At 46.0% G+C, this 20562-nt stretch overlaps 1 long non-coding RNA gene across 1 annotated transcript; it reads left to right on the top strand.

Annotated features, from left to right (window-relative positions):
• The first annotated feature begins 12455 nt into the window (after positions 1-12455).
• Positions 12456-17909, top strand: LOC120509822. The gene is made up of 4 exons (XR_005629350.1): positions 12456-12684; positions 15105-15159; positions 16692-16779; positions 17781-17909. It is a non-coding gene; the product is annotated as an uncharacterized LOC120509822 (long non-coding RNA).
• Positions 17910-20562: the final 2653 nt, after the last annotated feature.

The raw sequence follows: 20562 nt of genomic DNA, 5'->3' as shown, positions 1-20562 counted from the left end.
ATAGCTGGGGGCACTGAGGGTGGAGCTGGGAGCCCAGGGAACTGTGCCTGGTACCTACAGCAGAGCGATATTCCCCTGAACATGGCAGCTCTGTGCTCAGTAACTGATCAATAATTGATATTATTGACATTATTGATATTGAAAATTAACCTGGAGAACTGTGCCTGGTACCTACAGCAGAGCGATATTCCCCTGAACATGGCAGCTCTGTGCTCAGTAACTGATCAATAATTGATATTATTGACATTATTGATATTGAAAATTAACCTGGAGAACTGTGCCTGGTACCTACAGCAGAGCGATATTCCCCTGAACATGGCAGCTCTGTGCTCAGTAACTGATCGATAATTGATATTATTGATATTGGCAATTAACCTGCAATAGTGATTGATATATTGATATTATTGATATTGGCAATTAACCTGCAGCCCCACAGCTCTGCCATGCCTGACCTTACAATCCATAGGCTGGGCTGTTTTAGTTAAATGGGATGTTTTAGTTAAATGGGATGTTTTAGTCACAGGCTGGGCAGTTTTAGTTAACACAGAGACAGAGAGAGGAGGGTTGGTTTTCCTTCACATCACTTGATTAAACTCTTAATTAAACTTCATTAAACTCTTGCTGTGGTCTGTTGGTGACAGAAGTATTCCATGCATGTCAGCAGGCCTAGTGCTGTGTTAAAGGACTCTTGCAACTGTAAGTTCATGTCTGTGGCCTTGTTCTCTCTTATTCATCTTGTGTAACATAAATATTTATTGTATATTTATATAATTTTATGGTTTTTTGGGAAAATACTGAAATTGGCATTAAAATTTAAAAGCAACTGCGTCATATTGTAAATATAATTGAGCTATATTTAAGTGTACTGATTAACATAATATATGTTTAACTAGAGTTTTTTATGTTTTTAAATATATTTTCGAAATACATATATATATATAAAATGGGGTTTTTTGGGGGACCATGTGACTTTTCTCTAATTGTAAAACAAACTTGAGTTTTACTATAAGTATGTGTGTTCTTTGTTTTAAAACAATTTTTACTCTATTTTAGCAATAAAATCTCACTCGGAGGGCAGGTAGCCCCCTGTTTCATAGCTGGACAGTTAGCATTGGGAGGGGAGGGATAGCAAGGATTTGCTTCACATGAAAGCTGGGGATACTTGCAGAATGATGTATTTCCATTGAATTCTAGCACAAAGTCCTCATGAACTAGAAGCCCGTGAATGACATATATATGGTTTTACTCAAGTATAAAATAAAGAGCATAAGGGGGTGGGAGTTTCTACCCTCAGTAACTAAGGGATAAGTGACACATAAACCAAATATCTACAGTCATGTACCTGATTTTTAAATGTACCTGATTTTAAATTTATATTTATATCCCCTGCACTGATTTGTCACCCTACAGAGTACTAGGAGTGGGATTCCTTGGATTTAACATCTTGTTAGCATTTCTAAAGTAATATTCTCTACTACAACTGCCAAGCCTGCATATTTAGTTATCCCAGAGACCTTTAATAATCAATAAATCTCATGATGAGTAGAAAACTTGGATACAACTTGGGGGTGGGAGGGGAGAACAAACCCAGACTCTCACCAAAAATCCTATTGCTGCAGATTTTTCAGAAGCCCGGTGCCAGCAATATCTCACAGAAAACTGAGGAAATTGTGCTTCTGCAGATTGTCACTGATGTTAAACACGCCTGCATGCACATTGCTTTTTTACTGTCACCCTCATGAGCCAGCAGAAGCCGTGATGGGTGCTGAACCTTGGGGTGAGCAGAGCTGCCTTTTGGCCACACCACTGCCCCTGCCTCTGCTTGGAGCCTGCCTCCTTCCCGAGGCAGCAGAGAATGGCTTCAGCTCGTTAAATATGTGCTGATGATATGACATGGGGGCCTAGGGAATGGAACGCACACGCTCAAAATACAGATTTGAGCTGCAGAGGAAGATACAGGTGCTAACCAGCCAGCCAGCCATTCTACTGGGTCCTAGCTCTGGAGGGGAAAACAAAGGTATTCCCATGGCTTTTCTCACTTGGAGAAGAAAAACAAACAAACAAAAAAAAGATCCACAGCTAGACTTTAAAATTACTCAGCAAAAAAATAATAGAAAGCAGTAAAAGATTTTTGAAGAGAAGGGAAGGCTACAATGAGAGGGGGAGGATGTTTATTTCAGTTTGTCCCAGGTGGATCTAATACATGGCTTCCACAGGCTCCTTCCCCTAGTTAGGTGCTCATTGAGGAGACACCTTCTGGCAGGTCAGTTAAAATGAAGAAGTAATTGATGTGCTCGTTTTGATTAAATATAAAGAGCACTGACATCTGACCTTATGAAGGAATTGGAAAGTCAGGAATTGTCTGTAGGTGGTGTTTTGGAGGAGGAGGAGATTTTTTTTCCTGAACTTTTTTTATTGGTAGTTTGTTTTTTTACAACAACTTGCTACCATTTTGAGTACTCAGAGACTGTGGTGTTGCTATAAATCAGAGCATTTAGGGTGTAGCTTTATTTTGATGCCTAGGGGAGATGGACTGGAGAGAGCACAAGTGATCCTGCACACAAGATCTGGGTTCACCTGTGGAATCTGAAATGCTTCTGGTAAGTCTTTTAAATCCTGTTAGACAGTGGCAGAAAGCACTTGGGGTCAAGCTGCTCTTTGTCTCTACTGAGGCAGTGGCACAGAACTGCAGGTTTTTGCTTTGCTGTGCAGTCTCTGGAACCTGCCTGTGACCTGCTCCATCCTCCAGGCTGCAGTCCCCCACGTGCACCTGCATTTATCCAGGTCTGAATCACTCCTGGTGCTGCTGGTGTGTCTCTGCTGGTCAGGCTGGGGTGGTGACCCCAGCCAGCACTGCAGCTGCAGGTCCCTGCTCTGCAGGGAGGGCAAGGAGAGAGAGGCACTTCCCAGGACTGCAGTGCCTGCAGGAGCAGGGGCTTCCCTGCAGCCCAGAGTCCTGCCTGCCTCACTTCAGAGCCCACCTGAGCAGCAGCTGCCAGGCAGGGAGGGCAGGGATGGGCAGCAGGATTTGGCACAGAGCTGTGAGGCTCCTTGCCTAAATCCCCTGTCCTGCCTCTGCCAGCCAAGGGATGGCTTACAAGCAAGGAGATGTCCTGCTGGGAGTGCAGTTTTGCACTTCCAGAAACGCCATCTCCCGAGTCTACACTCTGAAAATGTTCTCCTTTGCTAGAAGACTCCTTTCCTTCTCCTGTCCCTTCCTCCCCTTTAGTAAAAAAATCTGGTGTAGCTTAAGCCTGTGAAGCTCAAACTGCAGTTCACGTGTGTAAACCAAGCTGCCTGCTCCTCCTGTGTAATGTTGGTTATAACAGCCTTTAAAGCTGTTCAGACTCTTAAACAGGGGTGCAGGTACCTGGTGGACTAAATATTCCTTCAACTGTCATCTGCACTGAGGGTTTTCAATTCTCTTGAGAAGGTTTCCAGTTACAGTTTTCCCTGACCTTTAAAGAGCTTTCTGCTGGGAGACTCATTTTCTCTCTAACCCCAACATGGTCCTTCACTGAAGTTCCTCTATATTTGGACTCCAACCTTGGGAAACTGTTATTTCAAGACAATATAAAATATGTGGGACCATGTTTCTGTTACAAAAATAGTGCTGCCAGTGTCACCATTTGCTGCCATGAAACAGCCCAGTGAGGCCCTTTCTCTTCCAGATGTCTGCTCTGATTGCAACAGCTGTAAAATTGAATGGAAAGACATACCCAAAAAAGCTTGGAGAAATACAAAAATAATAAATCTAGCAGCTTTGTTGAGAGCAAAGAGCAGGTGATGTGGTGCTGCTTCCCCTGTTGGTAGCAGGCTGGGCATCCCCACTTTGGCCATTCAGCCACAAATGCATGCCTAAATTCCTGTTTGGCTACAAGAAACTCAAACTCTGCAGCTTTTTTTGTTGTTGGTTTGTTTTTTTTTTTTTTTTTTTTTTTAATTAGTCCCTCTGGTTTGCTTTATTCCTGCGCTAAGCAAAATGTCTGTCCTGGATGTCCCTGTGTGATGCAGGCCACCTGGTGAGCAAGAACAGCCTCAGCAACACAAGTATTTATTTTAAAAAAATAAAAGCACTACATCACCTTGTAAATGGATACCTTTTCTTTTTTGTCTTTTTTTTTTTTTTTTTTTTTGCCTCATGGGAGCTGCTGCTCCTGAGGGCAGAGCCAAGGGGATGTGCAGATCTCTGCTGACAGGCAATGGCAAGGGCTGGGCTACAGCAGCGAGGGGACACATGGCTGTGTCACCCAAGCTCAAATCACCTCCCAGCTTGTTACAGATTGTGACCACTCTTCCCCCGGGTGTGAGTGGATGAGTCCTGGACGTGCTGCTGCCTGCCTGTTTCATTCTGAAGGGTCCAGAGGAAGCCTCACTCAGCTGCAGCTGAGTTCCCGTAGCCCTCTTTTGCTGAGAGCTGCCCCTCCCTGCTGCCAGCTGTGCTGTGTGCCTGCTCAGCTCCCTCTCAGGGATGCGAGCCCAGGCACGCCCATCCCACCTGGCTGCTGTGCTCTCTGCTGAGCTGCACAGGAGCTCTCCAGGCAGGAGAGGGAGCAGAGCAGGTCCTGCTGCCCTGCCCTGCCCTGCCCTGGAAGGCATCAAACAGCTCCTTGCTGGCTCCCTGCAGGACAGCACACAGGTAATGGCCCTGAGCTCCAGCCTGACAGGGGCACTCTCAGCTCGGTGCTGCAGGAGGAACAAGCCTTGCCCCTGTTTTCAGAAGCCTTGCTGCAAACAGGCTGTCTAGTGAAACAGAAATTCATCACCTGATGTGCCAGACAGCAGCTTTGTCTTCCCAGGGGAAAATAGGGCAAGGGCTTGGAAGAGGGTAATGGAAGAAAAGCATCACTTGGTGTGCTCCCGTAAACATGCACTGCTGTTAGCTTCCCAAAAATACAGCACTCTTCACGTGGCTGTCTGCATCGAGGCCTTGAGAGTCAGGGGTTTTATTCCAGGGAGCACACAGCCCTTTGTGCCAGCTGTTAAACTCAGCCTGCACAGTGTGGGACACAGACAGACACGTGAAATCCCCCTGCACACCCGTCAGGTGGGCACCTGCAGTGGGCAGTGCTGCTCCTGTCTGTGCCCTCTCCGATTAAACCTGAGATTCCTGGCATAACTCTGCATGTCCCTACGGCTTTGTAATTGTTGCCTGCATGCAAAGTCAGAGGAGCCATGAAGATGAAGCAGTGCAAACAATAGTTACATGAGCTAATTAGCCCTGCATATCACTGAAAATAGTGGCTGCTTTGCTTGAACTTTCAAGGCAGTGTGTCAATAGGAAGCGATCCTGAAATGAAGGGTTCCTGCAGCCCAGGATGACTGTGGGGGTCTGCAATCCACTACCCATGCAATGGTTGCCTCATAAATTCCCCTTAGGAAACACAACACTGTTCTGTGCCTCCTATAGATATCTATGGTTTCCAAGAATTGGTGCAATTTCTCCAATAAATATGGATCAGGTATTGAGCAGGGCTGTAATTCACAGTTTGGTGCCAATGAAATGACCACCTCTGCAGTTAGTTGGGGCATTGCAGAACAAAGCTGCAAGCCCAGAGACCTCTGCAAATATTTTCTTGGAGCTTTTGTTTTTCTCTCCTTTAAATAGGACAATTTTTCCGTAATCACAGAGCCTAATTCTGCCTTTGAAAAGCACAGTGTCTCCTGAATTTAGTTGGAGGATTAAAGAGTACTCAATAAATCAATAGAGAATAAGTCTAGCAGAAGCCATTCTGGACAGAATCAGGAGAAACTTGGGATGAAGACTGGCAGAGGAGCAGTCTGGAAGGCAATTGCTGTAAAATGGCCCCATTTCTACCCCCATCCTGGGACTTGGCCACCCCCGGAGCTCAACTGGGGGTGGCCACACAGGTGATTGCATTTGGTGTGGACTCCTCAGAAACTTCCCTTGCAGAGTGAGGTGGAAAAGACCCCGTGGCACTGCCCAGGGAGCCTGGGCAGAGGATACCAGGCACAGCCCCAGGGGTGGATAGGGTGGGACCTGGTCCGCTCTGCAGGCTGCTCAGGGGACAGGGGGGTACAGCCATCTCCTGGGGGCCCTGTGACACGTGTGACTTCTTCCCACTGCTGGTCCTCATGCTCCCAGGCCAAGGGTTTGGTTTGGGTTCGCATGGATGTGTTCTGGATTTCCATGGATGTATTTGGTTTGGGTTTGCATGGATGTGTTCTGGATTTCCATGGACATGTTTGGTTTGGGTTCACATGGATATGTTTGGTTTGGGTGCACATGGATGTGTTCTGGATTTCCATGGACGTGTTTGGTTTGGGTTTGCACAGATGTGTTTGGTTTGGATTCACATGAATGTGTTCTGGATTTTCATGGACATGTTTGGTTTGGGTTCACATGGATATGTTTGGTTTGGGTGCACATGGATGTGTTCTGGATTTTCATGGATGTGTTTGGTTTGGGTTCACATGGATATGTTTGCTTTGGGTGCACATGGATGTGTTCTGGATTTTCACGGATATGTTTGGTTTGGGTTCACATGGACGTGTTCTGGATTTCCATGGATGTGTTTGCTTTGGGTTCACATGGACGTGTTTGAGGTGCAGCCAGCACAGGGATCCCACAGGGATGAGGAACCTGCTGTGTCCCCGAGGTGCTGCAGACTTCCATGGCCTCAGGCACAGCTGGGCTCCCTGGCTCTGCTCTCCCACCAGGTTTTGCTGCTGTTGCTCTGAGTGTTGCTGATCATGTTTTTCCAGCAGGCTGAGCTCCATGCCTGGCCACAGGCTCCCGCAGCTGCCTGGCCAGCTGGGAATTGCCATTTTGCTTTGAAGCAGATGAGCCTGTTCCACCCAGCAGATCTCATTCTCCCCCAGACAGAGCACAGGCTCTCTGCTCTGGCCCAGCTCTGTGGCCACCAGCTGGATTTGCCTCTTGGTGTGCCACATGTTGCACCCAGAGGTTTCTGCCATTACCCAGGACGGGTTTCCTCCCTCTGCCCCAAAGCATTGCTGGGTCCCAATATCAAGTCACTTAAAGATTTCCCTTTAGTCTCCTGCAGTGTTTTGCAACGTGTTCTTGTGGAACTCTGCTGAACACAGATATTTAAAAGCAAAGCACACAGAGAAAAGATCTTCTGCCAAAGCTGTGATTACTGTGAGTAGTAACTAGGAAATTACAAGAATTTGTATTCAAGTTTTATTTGAGTTTATTTGTATTCAAGTCATTCAAATACCAAGTTTAAGCTGCAGAGACAGAACTCTGCCTCTTCTTCTCACATGGCAGCCACACCAATCTGTGTTCTTGGCCAGCTTGGTCTGCAGCAAACACAGAGCTGTTCCTCAGAGCTATTCTGGGAATAAAAAGTGTACCCAATAGAAGAATTTGGGCAAAATGGCATCATTTGGGTTGGGAAGTCGGGGTTTGAATAAACACCATTTTGACTGGGAAAAGTGTTTCTTTCAACTATTACCACCATGCTTCTGACCTACAGTTTTCTGTCTTTTGAGATGGGCAATATATTATGGAGCCAAAAGGTTTTTAGGTTTGAGAAACGTAATTATGAAGACTGCAGCACATCACGGGATGCAAAACTCTTATTCTTTAATAAATTACATATTGCAAAATACCTGTTCATTGATGTTAAATTATCTACAATGTAAATATTTGGTGATATGAATATAACCTTTCATTAAATAACTGAACAAAGCCTATGTGGCAGGCTGCGTGAGTCACTGATGCAGATAAATGCTGTATTGATTACCAATGCAAAGGTCCACACCGTAGGCTGATTTTATTTATCAGAATACATGCACCACTCCAAAACTGGAAATACTCCTACCCACAAAGTATTTAAAGGATGTTCAAAATAAAATCCCCCTCTGCAAGTATAAAACCCTGTCAAAGACTTCAGACTTTTCAAGTACACTGCAGACTTGAAATGTTGGAAAATATGGGCTCCAGACTTCTCTTTTTTGGCCTGGCAAGCAAATGTGACATCTTTGAAGTCCTGGATGCAGCCCGCCCCTGCGCAGAGCTGGCCACAGCAGACAAAGCAGCTCTTGCCCTTGGAGTTTAGCCAGGCCCAGCCCAGGCAGGGCCCAGGGCCGTGTGTGCCCCCTTCCCACAGACAGTGCAGCCCAAAGCTGTGGCACCAGCTGGGTGCACACGGGGCTCCAAGTGTCTGACCCTCAGCTGGGGACTGGGAGAAACAGGAGGAGTTGTACGGATCCCTTGGGAAGCTGCCCCAGAGGAGAGGCTGGGCAGAGCTACAGAATACAGCAGGGATTCATTCCAAGGATCTCCTCCATGGATGCACCTTGGGCAGCACCAGAGCCCAGCCAGGGCTGCACCCAAGATGAACCCAAATGGCCCCAAAATGCACGAGCGCTGCCGGGGTCTCTCCCTGGGCTCAGCTCTGCTCCATGTGCACATTGCAGTTCAGTGTCCAGTTCCAGCTGCAGCCCCTGCAGTCCCATCCTGCTTGTTTTTCTCTCTGCAGCCCACGGGGTTTGTGCTCTTGGGGCTGAGATTTGGATCATTTGTCCTTGGTGCCCAGCTGGAGCAGGAATTGTTTTGTCTCCCTGCTCTGTGCACAGAGCTCACCATGCCCTCATGTGAAGCCCAGACCCACACACTAAAGCAGCACAGAATCTGGAAAATAGAAAAGCTGAAACTTGAGGCATCAGTATTACCTGTCCAAAAATCCCCATGGTGGTCACACCATCACTGGTCTCATTCTCTCCGTTCTGCTTCCCTCTGTTTGTTTCTCAAACCCCTCACTTGAAGGGGAGCCCGGGGTGAGTTCAGCTTTGCTGCACAGCCAGGCCCACCACAGACACGTGCCCCCAGAGACAGACCATGTCAGGACAAGGATGCTCCCCCTCCACCAGAACCCCCCAGAGAGCCCTGCATGGATGAAGCAGCTTGCAGGACACTGGAGGGAGGCAGGGGCTGGGTGGGTGTGTGCTTCACCAAGGAAGGAAGGAAGGCTGATTAACAGCTTCCCACAAATTAAAAAATGGGACAAAGCCATTCCTGGCAGAGAGGGTGGGATTTGCCCCAGGAAGGAGCAACAGGGGAAGTGGACAGAAAATCCCCTTCCGTTGGCCTTGGGAAGACAAGGCTAAGAAGTTGAAGGGCACTGGGCAGAACAACTGGAAGAAAAGTCAGAGAAACTGGGGAAGGTGGCGTTGGCTGAGTGAGTGTGTTTGCAAGAAGGAGAGAAAGAAACATGAATAGTGCAGCCAGCCAGGGGGAAAACTCCCCTTGGAGTATTGTATGGACTGGCAGAGCATACTTGGATGCTGCTGAGCACAGGGGGTGAGCTAGAGGCTCTGGGGCAAACACCGGGGCTGACACGGGGATTTGGGCAGGAGCAGCCCCTGCTCGGGGCCTGCTGGTGCTTGCGTGCCCAAGTGTGTGCAGAGGAGCAGCTCTGCAGAGGAGCAGCAGCTCTGCAGAGGAGCAGATGTTCTCCGTGTGGCTCTTACGACATCCGCCGGGCTCCTGCTGGAGATGTGTGACCAGCCCTCCCCACCCACGCGCCAGCCCTGGCTCCAGGCTCCAGCACACAGTTATGCAAAAGCATCTGCTTCGTGCTGCTCCTGACAGCCCAACATATGTACATAAATGAGCTTAAAAATAAAAATAATCCTGCTGCTGCTGCCGCCTCGCCTGGAAACTCAGATTTGGGGCTCCAAAGTGCCAGATGCTGGCTTGGCAAGGCCACCAGCGCTGAGAGCAGGGCACGTGGGGTTCCAGAGCTGCAGTCCCATCCCTCTCCCCCAAAACTGGCCAGTGTTCAGCATCACGCCCTCAGCTGAGGGGATGGAAAGGGTGCAAGAAACCACTGGGGTGGCGTGCAGTAACTAAAGCTGGAATGTTAGTCACGCCACCATCAGCACTTGTGCTTCCATCAGCAGCAGCATAAGACACCAAAAACTTCTCTGAAGAAACCCCCAGCCACTGCAAGCAGATGATCAATGCCATGATCAATTAAAACCACTGTCAGAAACACTCAGTGCATGTTGCTTATGCTGCACCCAGCTGCAAAGCAAAAAACCCAGACCTGTGGGGTCTGGATAGTGCAGACAGTAATTGCTGGTTTAATTATAGCACAACTGAGGCATCAGTCCCATGTCTTCTGTTTTTCTGGAAAAGTCTCACTCGGTTTATCACTCATTACCTGAGAATTAATGACTCACACAAACACCAAAGAAGGTGAAAGAATAAGTGTCTCTTTCATGAAAATGGAATAAATAATAACAAATACTTTTTTTGTCCTAGTGGGTTAGGTGACCTTTTAGGAAAGATTCCTTTCCTTTACCAACTGTATCTCATTTAAACATGCAGTTGTGTGCCTCTCATCTTTCTTTCTGTGTTTGATTTCTGAACCTCCCTAATTGCTGCCAAGGTTTGTGCCTGAGCAGGGGCGGGCGAGGATGGAAATTCTGCTTTGATTTAGGCAGATGTGTTTGCATATTGTCTGGGTTACCGTTTGCATGGAAGGGAAATCATCTCCGTGTTTCCTCCCTGAACCACGGGCTGTGGAAAATGTTAAATGCAGAAGAAATCATCAATAAGTCACAGTTCTGTCTGAGCAGTTCGCCCTGGAAAGTGCAGTTCTCCTCAGAGCACTCCTGCAGGTGCCAGGGCTGGGTGAGCTCAGCATGAGGTGCTGAAGGAATTCACTGGGATCTCACAGCAGCAGAAGGGGACAGAATCCCCCTGTCCCCTCTCTTCAGCAGGCTGGCCCAGCCTCTTTCCTCGGGAAGGACAGGAGAGAGCCCAGAAATCCCAGTGGCTCCTTCCTGCCCTCAGTGAGCAAACGGAGCTGGAATGAGGAGGCAGCTGGCTCTGCTGGCAAAGAGGAGCCAGCAGAGCTGAGCCCCAGCCCGGGCTGCAGGGACAGAGCACATATCAATTAATGTAGCACATATCAATTAATGTAGCACATATCAATTAATAGAGCACGTATCAATCACATAGCACATATCAGTTAATAGAGCACATATCAATTAGTATAGCACATATCAATTAATATAGCACGTATCAATCACATAGCACATATCAGTTAATAGAGCACATATCAATTAATATAGCACATATCAATTAATGTAGCACATATCAACTAATATAGCACATATAATCACATAGCACATATCAATTAATGTAGCACATATCAATTCACATGTCACATCATCAATTCCTGATTAGCATATCACAGCACTGTGTGAATCCCAGATACCACTAGATTTGTGCGAATCATCACAGATTTGTGTGAATTTCACATTTCACAGATCACAGATTTGTGTGAATTTCAGAGATTTGTGTGAATTTCACGTATCACAGATAACAGATTTGTGTGAATTTCAGAGATTTGTGTGAATTTCACGTATCACAGATCAAAGATTTGTGTGAATTTCACGTTTCACAGATCACAGATTTGTGTGAATTATCGCAGATTTGTGTGAACTTCACGGTTCAGGTATCACAGATTTGTGTGATTTATTGCAGATTTGTGTGAATTTCACGTATCACATCACAGATTTGTGGGAATTATCATAGATTTGTGTGAATTTCACGTTTCACAGATCACAGATTTGTGTGAATTATCGCAGATTTGTGTGAACTTCACGGTTCAGGTATCACAGATTTGTGTGATTTATTGCAGATTTGTGTGAATTTCACATATCACATCACAGATTTGTGGGAATTATCATAGATTTGTGTGAATTCCAGAGATTTGTGTGAATTTCACGTACCACATCACAGATTTGTGGGAATTATCACAGATTTGTGTGAATTTCAGAGATTGGTGTGAAATTCCTCCTTCACGTATCACAGATTTGTGGGAATTATTGCAGATTTGTGTGAATTTGACATTTCACTGATCAAAAAATGTGTGTGAATTTCAGAAATTGGTAGGAATTACCACAGATTTTTGTGAATTTCATGGTTCATGTATCACAGATTTGTGTGAATTTCAGAGATTTGTGTGAATTTCACGTTCACAGATGACAGATTTGTGGGAATTTCGCAGATTTTTGTGAATTTCAAACTTCACAGATCACAGATTTGTGTGAATTTCACGTTTCACAGATGACAGATTTCACATTTCACATATCACAGACTTTATTAACTGTAACAGACTTGGGCGGATTTCACAGATCTTTGAGAATTTTTGTGAATTTCCCCGTATTCTTGGGGATTACCACAGATGTGCGTGATTAATTCCACAGCCGTCACTGCTTCGTTAATTAACAAACCCCGCGTTTGATTGACAGCTGTCTCAGCCAATCAGACCTCTCCCAAGGGGAGGGGGCGCGCAGAGCGGACCAATGAGAGCGCAGAGCGGGCCGTTCAAACGCCCTAAAAGGGGCGGGGCGGGCTGTCTCCCTCACGGCCCCGCGCTCCCCTCACGGCGCTCCCGCTTGCCCGCGGCCACCGGCGAGCGCAGCCCTGGGGCTCGGGAGGCGCCGTGAGGAGCTGCAGGTGGCAGCAGAGCCGTATGTTGGTGGTTCCCACCGGCATCGTGCCTGTGGCACCGCCGGTGTAGCGGGACCGAGCCGTCTCCGTGCTCGCTTGCTGAGGCGCCTTCTCCTGAGGGCGGCTCGCAGCCCTCACACAGAATGTTCCGAAAAGGCCAGGCAGCAGCGCCCTGCTCACAAAGCTCCCCTCCTCTGGGGTTTCTGCTGACATTACCTGAAGTTCAGGTGAGAAACAAACAACTCCCCTTTGGACCCGGGGAGATTTGTGTCGTATTTGTTGTTTTAGTTCATAAAGATTGTTTCAGAAAGGATGTTTTATTCCATTTTCCCTTATTTCACTAGCAAACCCTAAGATTTTATTGCTTCTCCTACACCTGTGCTGTTTACCAGCGCTACTGATGTATAATGTGATTTCCCATAGTCCTGCCACTGTTTACTAAAATGTTTTTAGCTTATTGAGCTTGGTTCTGCACTGGCTTATCACCATGGGCTTCGCTGGGTAGGCATGGCCTTGTTCCTTCCTTTTTGCTTGTTAATTAGACATGTCATACTATTGATCCACTTTGGATGGATTGTTTTCCTGTGTTCTGAAAATACACCAAGAAATGTTTCTGTCAAGGTCTGGCATTTGGGTAGCAGGCATCTGGGGTAGAGTAGCATCTGCTGGAAATGGGATGAAAGGAAAAGCACAAGGGAACCTCGGCAGTACAGCGGGGACAGCTGCTTCCCCTCCTTGGACACAGCATTTCACAGCCGGCGGGACAAGGCGGTTGGGAGAATTCAGCCTGGGTAGGAGCACACTGCTCAGGTAGGTGTTCCTGGGGCTGTGGAGTGGAGGAAATGTCCCTGCAGGGGGACACCTGTCCCGTCCCCTCCCCACCACCGGGCAGGGCCGTGTCCCAAAAGGGAGCAGGGCAGGGCAGAGAGCTAGCTCTGCTGCCAGCTGGTGCCCACCGTGCTCTGCCAAGGACAGCTGGCACTCTCTCCTCTCCTGGGGCTGGGTTATGCCTGAAGTTCCTGCAAAGGAAAGGAGGTGAGTGTTTTTCAGAGCTCAGAAGAAATCCTTTGGGTTTTGGCCTAGAGTTTCTGTAGTACGAGGAGGTGACAGCCAGCTGGCATCTCTGCTAGCATTGCTCTGCACAGGTAGCTCAAACCATGCATCTGGAGCAAGAGAGGGAAGGTACTTGCACTAAGTGGGCTGCCATTGATTTTCATATGGTCATAGGTATTAGAGAGGAAGCAGACCTATTAAATCATCTAGTCAGTATAATCAAGGAGAACTGCTCCCTGCTGGACACTTACTGGTGGTTTGTCAACTCCACTTCAGGAAACTGAGTTGTAGTGTTCAATATAATGGATCCTGAATTTCCATTTAATATCAGTTTTCTTTGGTTTCTGCTTTTATATTAATGCGCTGATGGGCTTTATATTGATTGACTTTTCTTAGTGTAATGAGAACAAAATGCCACTTACCGTTTAAGTCATTTAACTCAAACTAGCAAGCTATCAAGCTGGTTCCTCCCAGGGGAAAATCCTGAGGGCCAGAGCAGAGAGCTCCATCCATACAGAAGTGTTGGTAAGAGAGAGAGTTCTTCAAACATTTTAACTCATTTCAAAACAACAGGAGAGAGTTACACAGCTGAATATGCCAACCAAGTCTTCAAAATCAGCTGGAGCAAGCAAACAGAGCATCATGAACCTTTCTGCAGTCTCTTCAGTGCTGAAGGTGGGTCAGCTGCTCCCTGTCCATGGAGCAGGGACACACCTGCAGCTGCCTGTGGCTGGAGAAGCTTCCATGCTGTGGCAGTGCTGCTCCAGAGCTGGTTCAGTGCCTCTTCTGGAGCATCTGCTCATCACTCACACAATAAGTGTCCCTTGGTGCTTTCCCTGCCTCTTCCTCGGGTTCCTGGGCCCTGTATGATCACTAGGATAGACATTTTAGAATTGCCTTTCCACAAAACAGAGCCTTCACTGAGATGCCAGCTAAACTTTTCCTGGGGCTGTGCCATTCCCAGATAAGATCCCACATAACGTGCTAGGGAATTCTGTGGCAGGCTCATTCTTCACCCATGAAATTAAATCAGTGGCTGTTTCACAATGTATCAAATAACAGGGAAGATACGGCAGTGGGTGGCAGGGAATGCTGCTGAGTCACTGGATATTAAGCAATGCAGAACAAAGCAGACAAGGATTACAGACTCTTTGGGGATGCCATGTCAAGGAGCCATTGGGAAGCAAGCAGCCTGACACATGCAGGCCCAGGCATCTGTCACCACAGCCAGGCTCTGGCCCGAGGCAGGGGCCGAGTACCTCGGAGCCAACCTGGCTGAATTACCTCACCAGGGTCTCGTTACTCACCTGGGGCAGGCTACAGGAAAAGGCTAGAAAACTTGGTCTTGAAGCAGAGCTACAAGTGTAGCTGCTTATTACCTGATTGTTAGTTTTTTTAGCCGGACTTTTGAAAATAAAGATATGTCCTTTTTTTAGCAAAATTAATATAGTCTGATGCCTACCAATGTAGAAGTTTTTATTTGTATTTTCTAAACCTGCTAATGGGTACATGGATGCTTAGTATTTCAGCTCAAGTATTTAAACAAAATCTTTAGCACCCCTTCAGCTGAATTTTTTTTAATATTCACTTCCAGAAATGAACAAATTGTGGCTTCAGATGTCGTCATCAGAAGACATTAAAGGCTAAAGGTATGCAATAATTTGGTTGTGCTAAGGGAACTTCCTGTGAAGCCGTTGCACAAATCCATTGAAGAGAGAATGAAAAGAAATGAATGAAAAGCATAAGTGTGCTATTGACCAGATAGGAGTAGGCTTCTTAGAAATACGTTTGCCACCAAGTTCCTGGGCTCAAGCAAGAATATTTAGTTAAAAAAAGAGATGGAAATGCTGGAGCAGTTCCAGAACAGGCAATGTCCTCATGATTACTTTATTCATCTTGAAAGAGGTAGCTTAGGATATTAATCTGGAACTAGAGGTAAGTGGGGGCTACAGATAGTTTTATGATTTCTGTGACTGATTATGCACTTGCCTCTTTCTTTGAGTGGAACGGTTTTATTTTGCATTCACATGTCAATATACATTCATGCAAAGACTGCAAATTACTCTTTTTACCGTAAGAATGAAGAAATGAACCTGTGGTTCGTGTAGTTGGTTTTGATGTGGACTGAAACAAAAGCAAGCATTTGAAGGGGCAGGGGCAAAATACAAAAAGCCAAGAGATTACAGAAAAATATTAGGAAGTACACTAGCCCTGTGATTAGTGAGCTGACCTCAGACGTGACATCTTTGGGGTTTGACTCCCTGCTTCGCATCACATCTCCTAAAGAGCTTCCTAGCCACAAAATTCCTAGGTATTCTGCAGCCTTTGTCTCATTCTAGTTGGTCATTAAAAGTTTTAATCCTGGTTTCATCTTGATGCAAGTGAAAATAAGTACTGAGCCCTTCTTTTTCTCATTTAAAATAGATGACAATTTTTCCAACCAAGTCTGCTCCTTTGCATTCACTTCTAAATACATCAGGCTCTGGCTGGAGTGCCAGGTTTGGGATCTGATTTTCCTGACTACAAAGAGTTTGTCATGTCAATGCTTAATCTGTCAGCATCCATTTATGGATTGAAGTTTTCTTGACAAAAATACAGCATGCTGTAGACTCAGCAGTTCACTCTCTTCCAGCGCATCAAGACAGACTTGGAACTTACACAGTGGCTATTTCTTTAAGTACATTTTTTTTGTTTGAAGATAAAAACCACACTGAAATACTTCTGCCATAGCAATGCCTACCTTTGCAGCTTAAGACACTGGTGCAAAAATCAGGCAGTGCTGTAAAAATGCAGCAGTGTGCTTAAATGTTACCTGAGAAAGGAAAAAGCAAGTGGGCATGCATGGCTTTTTCTTTTTCTGTGCAACCTGTAGCCCTGCTTTTCTTCCCTCCATTGGGGTCCTGCCCTGGCTTTCCACTTCTTCAACTGGAATTTGAACCCTGTCTTCTGATAACTGTTAAATGATCAATATTCTTCAAGGATCACAACCTGGAAATCCAAACTTTGTTCTCGTTCAGGGGTTTTTTTGTTTGTTTTGCTGTGGTTTTTTCTGCAGGTATAAATCAGTGCAAATCGCTGGAGTGATGGGGTTTCAGCTGCAGAGTGCTATCAAGTAGACAGTGGCAGCACTGCTTAAAATTTGCTTTTCTCACTTTCTTATTCTTGTAATGTCCTTGTCCAGGTCACTGGGTGTACAGGAAATTTAAAGCAGCCACTTTAACCTCTGGATCTTTAGTCTTCACTGAAGTCAGAATAATGGCACTTTAAAGGTATGTTTAAACATGTACTGTTGTAGATGTCCTTTGGAAAGTCTTGGGATTGATGAGCTATTGCTGAACACTCATTTTTCTCCATAGGCTAATCTGTCCAAAGTCTGAGCAGGTTATTTAAAATTCCAACCACTTCTAACAGAATGGTCATTCCTGCACCACTGATAGAAACATCTGCATTTTATTCCGGAAGCATTTTACAGTTCTGCTGCTAAAACACTTTTTCTTACCGGAAACGAGTCTGTGAAGGTTTAATTTTGTTCACCTGCAAAATTCCATTGGTATGACCTTTCCATTGAAATGCACATGCAGCAGCCCTCAGCCTGAGAGGAGCTGACATGGAAATAAATCACAGAGAGAAGTGAGTACATCACCGCCACATTGGCGGACACTTTGAGACCTGCTGAGAACTGTTCTCTTTCAAAGCAAAAAATAGAGAACGCAGACAAAATCAAAGCCAAATGGGAAGAGTTATACCCTCAGAATAAATTAGGAGCATATAAATACATGTTCTGAAGGAGTCCCCTACTCTTTTCCAGAAGAAACTCGCACAGTAACTATGTCATGCTTGTACTTGCAGTGATTTGAGACAGATGGTGAATTCAATGCTTTAGCCCCACAAAGAGATTAAACTGGTGCCAGACAGGAAATATAAAGCACGTCTCGCATTTCACACGGGCAGAAGGGTATTTATATGTGTGTATATTTGTAGATATAAAAATATATCTATTATGCATGATATAGGTGCTGTTTGCTATATATTGTATAAGTTTGTACTGTTTATAATATTAATTATATAGTACAATATTGTATAGTGGACCTATAGAGTTTGAATGAAGTTGCAGAACTCCTCTGTCTCCTTTGTGGACACAGTTTTTTCCACAGTGTCAAAAACCTTTCTGAAGTCCGGGTAGTCAACATTTCTCTCTAAGTGAGTCTGTATGTGTACGTTTATTTAACATTATTTATATATTTAACATATACGTATATCTCCTCTCCAGGGTGCACAGACGGATCTGCCCTCGCAGCGTGGTGTTGTGTCCTCGGTCACGCTGAAGGACCGGGAACATAAACGGAAAGGACAATTTCCACTGAGATTCCCATCAGGATTCGGGCATCGCGCGGTGCAGAGGAACAATGCGCAGGTACGCAGCCACACAGCGGCGGGCCCGGGCAGGACCCGCGGCCCGCCCGGCACCGGCGGCCCGCCCGCCCCGCTCGGGGGCCGCGGGGCGGCGGCAGCAGTGGCCGTGCCGTGCCGCGCTCCCGGCCTGCCGCAGGAGCCGAGCCGCTGCTCTCCGCCGGGCGCAGCCGCGGCTGATTCGAACGGCTGATCGGATTTGAACCGGGTGCCGCCGGTTCTGGCTCTTGGAAGCGTTTCGGTGGGGCCGACTTGTTGGGCTTTCCTCTGTGCAGCCACCGGAGGTTTCTCTCCGTTTCGGTTTGCGGCTGAGTTTCCATGGGGGCACTCGCCTGGGGCCTTGTGTAGCTGTGCCTGCTCTGCCTTCTCTGCTGGTAACGCTTCAGCCTGCTCTTACTCAGCTTGCTGTCGCTTGGTTTCTGCTTCTCTCATGGGAAAACTTCATCTTGAGCACAGCAGAATTCTTAGAGTTCCGAGTTCCGTTGGTTAGCTGTGGGTTAGGAATAAGAGTTTACTTCTTTCACAGAAGACGGCTGGCACATGCAAGGGTCCCGCTACACTTGTTCATGATTGTCTCCTGTTACGCTCTCAGATTCATGTTTTCACCCCATTTTTCTAGTATGTAGTCTTAATTTATTGTTAATACATGCAGTGTGTAACTGAAATTAAGAACAAAACGGATAAAGTATAGCATGTCGCTGGGTATTTTTGTGTAGTGTGTTTGTGAGATTTATCCTCAGTTTTTAAGAAACAGTTCCAAATTTCCTTCAATGTGATGATCTGGTGCTGTGTAAGGCCCACAGATGTTTTTATTACAATACAGACTATTGTTTCGTTGGTATGGATTTAGGACAATAGGGACTGGAAAATGAAATTTCCATGGGAAGTGATTATTGATAATTAGAAATCATGTTTTTGAAAAGGAAAACAGGAGAATTAGAGGTGATTGATTGCTCTGACTTTTCCCCCTACCATTCCCACTAGCACCACCCCTTTCGCTCTTGGTGCTAGATGTATTTTTGTGGGTGTATAACACACTGTACATACCCACTTAGTTTTTCTGGTACTGCCGTGTTACCTGCTGAGGAGTTCAGCTTCTCTTTTTTTGCTAGCCCTGCTTCCCATTCCAGCCGGGAACCCCTTGGAATGTGTGAGTTGGCCTGTAAATAGTGAGTTATGTAAGGTCTCTGCCTTGCGCAGCTCATCCCCTCTCTGCTCCAAAGCTTGTTAATTAGGGCAGCTGCTTCAGCCGTGGATTAGTTGTGCTTGGGAGGTCTGCAGATTCAAGGCTCAGGTCCCATCCTTCACCTCATTGCCCTGGCACTGTGCTGTGTCCCTGAAAACAAACAAATCTGCAGAGTTCCTTCGGGATCAGTGAAACAAAGGAGCTGTTTGGTCTTAAGGCATATTGTTCCTTTTAGGAAAAGGAGAAAAAGAGAGCCCCTTGTAATGGACCCACAAAAGCAAGAGCCTTATCTACAGACCTAGGTAACTGTGGATTGTGTGGGGTTCGCTGCACTTAACCTGATGATGAGTCATAATTAGCTTGAAAGTCCCTAAGGGCGTTGGCATACAGCATAAGAAAAGGGAGAATCCTGTAGAAATGGGCTGATTTTAAGTCTTACCACCAGGGCAACTAGAAATTGTTGTGTCTTTTCTCTTCTGAGCTGGGTAGAAACACTGTTCGCCCAAAGTCACCAGAGGGCAGGCATGAAACCACAGTTAATGTTTCAGTTCTTGTTACACTTTAGTGGTGATGTGCTAACTGTACACACAGCTCAGCATCTAGAATGCTTGGACATAATCAGTGAAGGTTGATTAATCAGGACTATCCCTGAGGATGCTGTGTTTTTTCTCTTTCTGTGTTTAGGTCACACATGCCATCCTGCTGGCTTTTGCCCCCCCCACATTCTTTTAGTTTACATGTTTCTTGATTTCAGTCTAGTGATCCCAAAATATGATTTGTGAAGAGCAGGCAGTTAGGTATAAAAAAGAAGAGAAAAGCAAGTTTTCCATTATGCATTAATTCTTTCTTACAGTTAGTTTTATGGTTTGGGTTTTAATTGTCCATCTTTGGAGTTACATCTACATGATCCTTGTTGAAATGCATTGTTGGATCACTTGTGTACATTCATTTTGGTCTCTGGTGCTGAACAGTTGGCTAAGCTATGGTGCTCATATTGTGAGGAAGACAGCTTTCAGCTGATCATATTCCAGCTAGTCATTCAGGAGGAAGCAAATTACCTCAACACAGTAGTCTACAAGCTTTTCTTGAAAATGAGGCATGTGTTTTGTCCCTTATTCCCAGCAAAACTCTTTTTCCTAAGGCAGTATTGCTGGGAGATGGAATACTCAGCTTTTGACTGGTGCCCAGTGCAGTTCAGTAGAAGAAAGCTGAGCTTCCATGCTGGTGTAATGGGATCCTCTCAATAACACACAGCAAAACAGCTGCTGGGAACCAAGTGTCCTGCTGATGGGATGTGTTGTCTCTATTCTACCCGAGTAAAGAGCTCTGGTATGGTAGATGATTTATTGAGTACTGAGGATCTAACTTCCATGCTGTGTCTGACTGCTCTGAGTTTATAGAAATAAAACTATAAAAATAAAAGTATAGCAATAGTTTGGTCCTTCAAACTGAAAAC

This window comes from Passer montanus, unplaced genomic scaffold (assembly GCF_014805655.1).
Source record: "Passer montanus isolate IOZ18808 unplaced genomic scaffold, ASM1480565v1 scaffold54, whole genome shotgun sequence".
Lineage (NCBI taxonomy): Eukaryota > Metazoa > Chordata > Aves > Passeriformes > Passeridae > Passer > Passer montanus.
Note: the sequence above shows the minus strand (reverse complement) of the source record. Positions and strands in the feature narration are given on the sequence as shown.